Below are 7,500 nucleotides of genomic sequence, written 5' to 3' on the forward strand. Positions count from 1 at the left end.
GGTGTTTCACTCACTGTCCCGGAGTGTGTGACACTCCTGTACATATCTGGCTGCAGTGGAGGCTGATGGTCCCTCTCCTAATATAATGGCCAGTTTCTCGCTGTCTGTCAGCGTTCTGAAGCCGCTCACCTCTCTTCCAAACTGATCAAAATATTTGTGTCTAATTGTTGTGTATTTTGGGCAGTTTAGAAGGAAGTGCACCTCTGTCTCAACCTCACCTGTCCTGCAGTGACCACACAGTCTCTCCTCTCTGGGGATCCAGGACTTTTTTAACCTGCCTCTCTCGATGGCCAGGCTGTGGTCACTCAGTCTGTATTTGGTGAGAATGTGTCTCTGCTTCGTATCTCGGACAGTGAAGAGATACGTGGCCAGGTTGTATTCATGTTTTAGGGTCAGATAGCAGTTCAGTCTGTTTTGGGATTGAGTTTGGGTTGTCCAATGTTCCAGATAAGTGTTTTTGAGGTGTTTGATAATTTGGGTGATCCTGATTGGTGTTTGGGAAGCAGTGCTGGTCAGAGAGTTAGGGTTGTTAGGGGTCAGAGTGTTGGGCAGTCTCTGGACCAGCTGACACAGGGGACTGTTTTCAGGGTAGAGCTCTTGGGATAGGAGTGCCTGAAACTGCAGGCTTGTTGTGGGACTGGATTTTAGGTGCATCCAGAATTTAAGGGCTCTTTTTTTAATATGAATAATTAATGGGTATCGGCCTAATTCAGCCCTGCATGCGTTGGTTGGGGTTTTTCTTTGTACATGTAAAATCATTCTGCAGAATTCTGCATGCAGGACTTCAGTGGGATGCTTGTCCCATCTAGTGTAGTCATGATGACTGAGTGGACCCCATACTTCACTACCGTATAGCGCAATGGGCAGGATTATACTATCAAAAATCTTTAACCAGATTCTAATTGGGATGTCAATCTTAATGAATTTGTTTTTAATTGAATAGAGGGCTCTGCAGGCCTTCTGTTTCAGTGCATCCACTGCCAGACCGAAGCCTCCTGAGGCGCTGATTTTGAGCCCCAGGTAATCATAAGAAAGGGTGTGGTCTAGGGCGGTGTCTCCTAGATTGAAAGTATATCTGCTTTCCTGAGATCTGGCTTTCTTTTGGAAGATCATGATTTTAGATTTATCAGGATTTACTGTCAGGGCCCAGGTCTGACAGAACTTCTCCAGCAGATCCAGATGCTGCTGAAGCCCCTTTTCTGTGGGCGACAGCAGCACCAGGTCATCCGCATAGAGAAGAAATTTAACTTCCGTTTTATTTAGTGTCAGGCCGGGATTTGCAGATTGCTCCAATAACACCGCTAAATCATTGATATAGATATTAAATAGAGTAGGAGACAAGCTGCAACCCTGCCTGACACCACGCCCCTGAGTGAAGACCTCAGTCATTTTATTGCCAATTTTTACTCCACATTTATTATTGACATACATTGATTTAATGATGTCATAGACTTTACCCCCTACACCATTTTGGATAATTTTATAATATAATCCTTCTTGCCAGATTGAATCAAATGCTTTTCTAAAATCTATAAAACATGCAAAAACTTTAGCATGATTTAGTTTGTGTAGATGTTGGTGGATTAGGGTGTGTAGGGTGTAAATATGGTCAGTAGTGCGATGATTTGGTAAAAAGCCGATCTGTCCATTACTCAGGACACTGTGCTCGGTAAGGAAGGCCTGTATCCGGGCGTTAATGATACAGCAGAACACCTTCCCCAGGTTACTGCTCACACAGATGCCTCGGTAGTTGTTGGGGTGGAATTTGTCTCCACTCTTGTAGATTGGGGAAATAAGCCCCCTGTTCCAGATCTCAGGAAAGCAGCTGGATTGGAGAACGATATTGAACAACCTGAGCAGAGCCTGCTGTAGCTGAGGACTGCTGCACTTCAGCATCTCCGTCCTGATGCTGTCAGGTCCGCAGGCTTTTCTGGATTTGAGTTTTTTAATTTGGGTATTCAATTCTTCCGGTGAAATTTGGTAATCAATTGGGTTCTGATAGTTTTTTATGGTAGATTCTAATATATTTAGATTTTCTATGATTTGTTGCTGTTCTGAATTAAAATCATCTGGTGGTAATTGCTCATATAATTGTTCAAAGTGATTTTTCCAGGTATTTGGATTTTCTATGGCCAGATTATTTGGGTTTTTGTTGCTCAGGTTGTTCCACAGTTCCCAGAATTGATTTTGGTCAATAGAGTTTTCAATTTTTTGTAGATACTGAGTATAATAGATGTGTTTTTTATGTCGTAAAATCTTTTTATATTCCCTTAGATTTGTAGCATAATTTGTTCGAATTTGATGATTGTTTGGTTCTCTGTGTTTTTGGTTTGATAGATGTCTTAATTTCTGCCTGATTATTTTACAGTCTTCATCAAACCATTCTTCCTTTTGTGCTTTTTTGTTTGGTTTGGTGTTTATAAAATTGAGACCTGCAATTTTAGCGGATTTATAATATATTCCATTAATTTGTGAAACAGCTCTATCAACACCTGATTGGTTTAATTCAAATGATTCTAATAAATAATTGTTAATATGATTAATGATTTTTGAGGAACCAACAGCAGATTTAAATTTAGCTTCGCTGTCATGATTCCATCTGAATGTTCGGTTTAACTGGGATGTTTTGCAGGGCTCATATTTCATGGTTTGATGCTGACTGAGTCGTTTAAGGTAAACATTGATTTGACAGTGATCAGAAAGTGGGAGTTGTGGTCTGACAGTGAACGCACTAATAGTGGAGGGGTCCATGTCAGTGATCGCATAGTCGACTACACTAGCTCCAAGAGCTGAACAGTATGTAAACCTCCCTAAAGAGTCCCCTCGGATCCTACCGTTAAGAATATACAGACCTGAGGATCGACAGAGGTGCACTAGCTCTTTACCATTCCTGTTCAGGGCGTGGTCAGGACTGTTTCTTTGGGAGCAGATAGTGCTGAAGTTGAAGTGCTCTCTCTGTCTCACTCTCTCTCTCTCTCTCTCTCTCTCTCTCTCTGATCTTCTTCAGCTCTTGACGTGGATGTAAAAGTCTGGACGTTGGAGTGTGGACGTCTTTCATCGTCTCTCTGTTCTCATTGGAGATGCGACTGCAATCAAGCGTCCGGCTCCATCATGCTGCATGATTGCTGCGACCTCGCCGGCCTCTAATGACGGGGGAGAAGATAATAGTGACTGAGATGCGAGTGGAGGCGCCTCAGAAACACGGCGTTTATTGAAATTCGAGCCTCGGCGGGCGAGTGGAGGAGCGGCTCTGATGACTCTCATCTCATCAAGAGACTGAAGTTGTTCTGAAGGACCGAGAGTCACATCACAGAATCATTATTTAACTTCAAACGTCTTTCACTCCAAACTCTCCACCACAATCAATCTGAAGCTCTGATTGGCTGAGAGCAGTAGGTACAGTATCACTAATCTCTCTTCTGATGTTCTGATGCCAGAAAACCAACTGAGCTGATCAAACCAGCGTGATGTCGGTCACCAGGAGCAGCTGATGAGGAGAAACGATAAGAAATATAAAAGCAGATATCTGCTGAGGTGTCGGTGTGTGTTTAATTGAGCAGAATTTCAGGAAAACAACAATAAACATACCAATAATCTTAAATTCATCAGTTTATTTTTATTATTTATTATTAAGTTTGTGTTTTAATCAATCAGTCACAGATAAGGAACAGTTACAGAAATCCCCAAACTGCCACCAAACACACGTTTCATACATGAAAGTTAAAATAATAATAATTATAAATAAAATAGTATTATTAGTGTTATCATTACAAATTATAATATCACTAATTATTATAAATAATAATAACTTAATTTTTTATTTTATAATAATAGTAATTATTATTATTTTCAATAAAATAGTGTGATTATTATTAATTGTATGTTTATTATTTTATTATTACTATTTTTATTATTCATTATAATACAGATAATTATTATTCCAAATAAAAATAATAAGTTTAATTATAATTATTTGTATTTTTATATTATTATAATTGTATTATTATCAATAGCAATTATAATAATAAAATTTTTTATTAGTATTATTATAAATAAAATTGTTATAAATTATTATGTCTATTTGTATGTTTAATATTATTATTATTATAAATTAAATTATTATTATTATTATTATTATTATATTATTATTAATTATTATTATAATTATTATAAATTATTTAGTATTATACATTTTTATTATTAATAATGATTATTTTTATTCTAAATTATTATTATTATTATTATAAATTATTATTACTATTATAAATTATTATTATTGTTATTATTATTATTATTATTGTTGTTTTTGTTGTTGTTGTTGTTGTTGTTGTTGTTGTTGTTATTATTATTATTAATATTATTATTATTACAGTACTGGAATGAGAGAAAGCTGATAATAAAAACATGTTATTATTATTATTATTATTATTATTGAGAGAAAGCTAAGAATAAAAACATGTTAATGTTATTATTACTATTATTATTATTAATATTATTATTATTATTATTATTATTTTTATTATTGTTGTTATTATTATTATTATTATTGAGAGAAAGCTGAGAATAAAAACATGTTAATGTTATTACTATTATTATGATTATTATTATTATTATTATATAAATGATTGTGAGTTTCTGCTGGAGCTTCTCTCAGGTCTGAAGGAGACGTCAGTATTGATTCATCTAAATGTTTCCCTAACAACATCTCAGGTACACAGATCAGCTCTTATTGATCCTCCTCACAGAGTGTTCATCACCTCATCTTCATCATCACCCTCATCATCACCATCATCATCATCATCATCATCATCATCATCATCATCAACATCATCAACAACAACATCATCATCATCATCATCATCATCATCATCATCATCATCATCATCATCATCATCATCATCATCATCATCATCATCTTCTCCTCACAATGTGTTCATTACCTCTCTTCATCTTTATCATCTTCATCTTTTCTTCAGAAAGTGTTCATTACTCTGTAAACCTCACCGTCATCTTCAGCATCCTCATCATCTTCATTATCTTCATCCTCACCCTGGTCCTGACTGCAGTATGTGTGTACTGTGTAGTTGTGAGGTGATGATGAGACCCTGGGCGCTGAACACTGAGCACTTCTGCGTCTCCACTGTGGCTAAATAGTGAGTGGATGAAGGTCACGCCAACCGCTCAGCACAGCAGGACATTCCACAACACTGAAGAACAGAACCCAGCTCAAGGTCCTCCATCAGAGAACAAACACACTCTCACACACACACACCGTCACACACACACACCGTCACACACACACACACCGTCACACACCCACACACACCGTCACACACACCCACACAGCAGGACATTCCACAACACTGAAGAACAGAACCCAGCTCAAGGTCCTCCAGAGTCCATCAGAGTACAAACACACTCTCTCACACACACACACACCGTCACACACACACACACACACACACACACACACACACACACACACCATCACACACACACACACACACCGTCACACACACACACAGCAGGACATTCCACCACACTGAAGAACAGAACCCAGCTCAAGGTCCTCCAGAGTCCATCAGAGTACAAACACACTCTCTCACACACACACCGTCACACACACACACACCGTCACACACTCACACACACCGTCACACACACACACACACACACACCGTCACACACACACACAGTCACACACACACACAGTCACACACACACACAGTCACACACACACACCCCACACACATACAGAGTCCATCAGAGAACAAACACACACACACACCGTCACACACACACACACCGTCACACACACACACACACCGTCACACACACACACACACCGTCACACACACACACACACACCCTGACTCACACACAAACACACACACTCACACACACATCGTCACACACATACCCTCCACACACACACAGCTTCATTTGTACTCAGTGATTGTGAGGAGAGGATCACTTGAGTAGATTTGTTGATGATGAGAAGAGCTCATAATGATTCATCTCATCACACCCTGATAACCGCCAACACACCCTCCGTCACCCCGCACACCGCCCCGCCCGCTGCCCCCTGCCCCCCGCCCCACTGCCCTTCTACATCTAATCAACATAATCAACATGTAAATCTGCATGGAGATGAAACGCAGTCCATTATTCATCCACCAGCACCAGGATCCATTAGCGGCAAAATATATCAACTCACCCTCAAATACTCACTTAAAATACTCACCTCTCAAAACATTCAATTATTTATCAGAGCAAACATGACCAGAGACCCTTCAGATCGGGGGTGAGGAGTGTGTGTGTGTGTGTGTGTGTGTGTGTGTGTGTGTGTGTGTGTGTGTGTTTTACAGGTCAGGGTGAAGTGAATCTTTTGTATGTGTGTGTGTGTGTACAGTGTTTGTGTATGTGTGTGTGTGTGTCACAGGGTGTATACATGAATCTTTTGTAGGTGTGTGTGTGTGTGTGTGTGTATATAGTGTGAGTGTGTATATAGTGTGTGTGTGTGTGTGTGTGTGTGTGTTACAGAGTGTACAGGTGAATCCTTTGTAGGTGTGTGTGTGTGTGTACAGTGTATATGTGTAGGTGTGTGTGTGTGTACAGTGTGTGTGTGAGTGTGTGTGTGTGTGTTACAGAGTGTACAGGTGAATCTTTTGTAGGTGTGTGTGTGTGTGTGTGTGTGTGTGTGTGTGTGTGTGTGTGTGTGTGTTACAGAGTGTACAGGTGAATCTTTTGTAGGTGTGTCTTCTTGTCTTCCAGGACTAAAGGAAGACGAGCATCAAGGCTCTTCTCTGTTCTAGCACCCAAGTGGTGAAATGAACTTCCTCTGTCTGTCCGAACATCTGAGTCTCTCACTGTCTTTAAAAAACGATTAAAAACCTTCATCACCTTTTTACTAAACACTCAAGCTGACTTGTACCTATTTACTAACATTTTCCAAAAAAAAAAAAATAATAAAAAAAATTCAGGTTCTAACAGGTTTCAGCAGATTCGTGTTCCTTGACTGTTGTTTACTAAAACTTGAGAAATGAAATGTTCACTATGGAAGCTCTTCTGTAAGTCGCTTTGTATAAGAGCATCTGCTAAATGCAGAAAATGTAAATGTAAAATGTGTGTGTGTATATATAGTGTGAGTGTGTGGTACACTCAGAACCAAAAAAGCTCAGTACACCCAAAAACAACTAACAATTATTGAACAATCAATCAACACACATCAATTCTGGGACAATTGGAACAAATTAAAACATAGAGAACAGGAAGAATTGGCCATTCAGAATGGGGATATCTGGACAACCCATTTCCAATCACTCTTTAAAAATGTAGAATTAGATTCAAATCCTGAACAAATTCAAATTATTAGTAAGTTAGAGGAACTGGAACGGGCTGTTAAAGACCACCAGAATCCTCTAGACTCTCTCATTACTGAGCAGGAACTTAAAAACAACATTAAAAAACTAAAAACAAAGAAATCATCAGGACCTGACG

The 7,500-nt window shown here is 38.9% G+C and overlaps 1 protein-coding gene across 1 annotated transcript in view; it reads right to left on the minus strand.

Annotated features, from left to right (window-relative positions):
* Window positions 1-2,844, minus strand: part of fgfbp3 (fibroblast growth factor binding protein 3) — a 10,744-nt gene extending 7,900 nt beyond the window's left edge. The window contains exon 1 of the transcript XR_010014240.1: window positions 15-2,844. The gene's annotated coding sequence lies outside the window, so the exon portion shown is untranslated. The remainder of the gene's footprint in view (window positions 1-14) is intronic.
* Between the last annotated feature and the right edge of the window lie 4,656 nt (window positions 2,845-7,500).

Source organism: Trichomycterus rosablanca, chromosome 13 (genome assembly GCF_030014385.1).
Source record: "Trichomycterus rosablanca isolate fTriRos1 chromosome 13, fTriRos1.hap1, whole genome shotgun sequence".
NCBI lineage: Eukaryota > Metazoa > Chordata > Actinopteri > Siluriformes > Trichomycteridae > Trichomycterus > Trichomycterus rosablanca.